The sequence below is a fragment of the Centruroides sculpturatus genome, unplaced genomic scaffold (genome assembly GCF_000671375.1).
Source record: "Centruroides sculpturatus isolate CEXI.00-Female unplaced genomic scaffold, Cexi_2.0 scaffold24, whole genome shotgun sequence".
NCBI classification, from domain to species: Eukaryota; Metazoa; Arthropoda; class Arachnida; order Scorpiones; family Buthidae; genus Centruroides; species Centruroides sculpturatus.
In genome coordinates, this window is record NW_019384375.1 from 1,533,210 (window position 1) to 1,534,622 (window position 1,413).

Below are 1,413 nucleotides of genomic sequence, written 5' to 3' on the forward strand. Positions count from 1 at the left end.
CGATCATTCCCCTTTTATACCTTTTTAGCGTGGGAAATCTCGGGGATTCTTCTGACGCAAACTGTCACTTCTCCCGATTTATGACAGTCTCCCCCGTCATGGGTGACGACAATGCAGACATCGCTTGACCAATTAATGTTAAAGTCGTCATCACCTGGGGAGATGACTGACCATTTTTGGTAATGTTCTCACCGTAAGGGTGCCCTTGTAGGTGACCTCTTGTCTACTCTCCATACAGGCACACCCATCCGTCTCCGTCCACCGGACACCCGCAGGAGACTACTCTATTACAAGGTGTCTGCGGTGTGACCAATTAGCAAAACAAACAAATATCCCGGGGAGAGGGGATTTCTTCCGCAGTCGCCTCGGACGACTTCGTCCTAGGGACGACCTTCTTGACGGACGAATTACGCAGTTCACTATCCGGGGTCTATTCCTCGGACATTAGGGTGAGAATGGGAGAAACAACGAAAATGATGATGAAAGAAATATAACTTGTTACGTATTTAATAAAAATTCTCTTAAAAGAGTCGGATTTTCACATGACTCCCCACTTTTCTAAAAATCGCACACCCTTGGTGTGATTTTTCTTCCTTTCTCTGTTTGGAGAGATGAATTTGACGATATTTTCAATAAATACTATCTTCTTCTAGAAAAACAATGTTCAAACCTTCATGCGCAATTCAAAACTTTATCCCTCGATGCACCTTCGATGCTCTTCTACAACCGCACCATCGATGCTTCGCTACAAACCGTTTCATGCATTGTCAATGCCTTTCCACATACTCAACTTCGACATCCTTGATTTCGAAGATTGAGTCCGTAGCAAGAATCGACCTCTAATCATCGTCCGCAGAAAGGCAAAACTCCAGATTTGAAACTTCATAAGTCTCTGTTCGCCTTATCAGGGGGGGAAATTTCACATCTCCGTTATATGGAGAAATTCTGTGTGTATAAACAAAGGGAAGAAAAAAAATTTTCGAGGTTATACGCGAAAAATCTCTCTCTCTCTCTCGATCTATCTCAAGCCTGAACATATTATCAGCATTGACAAAACTTACAAAAAAAAACAACAAAATTAATATCACGTAAAAAAAAAATATAATAATAATAATGATACTACGGTATTCAAAAATTTATAAAGGATACAATAGATGGTCGACTTACGCGTACAAATTTAAAGGATAAAGTCGACTAAAAAAAACGAAAAATTGTTATGTACTTACTAACAATATTGGTCTTATTCCATCGTTGAACATAAGGAGACAGTTCTCCAGACATGAGCTCGCCTAACAATCTCTCTTTCATCTTTTTCAATGTCCTGGTACGATGTGGAAATCATCAAATAAGGAAATGATTTTCATTCGTCGCACGTGAATAAATGGGCGTCGAGTCCGACAAAGGGTATCGGCG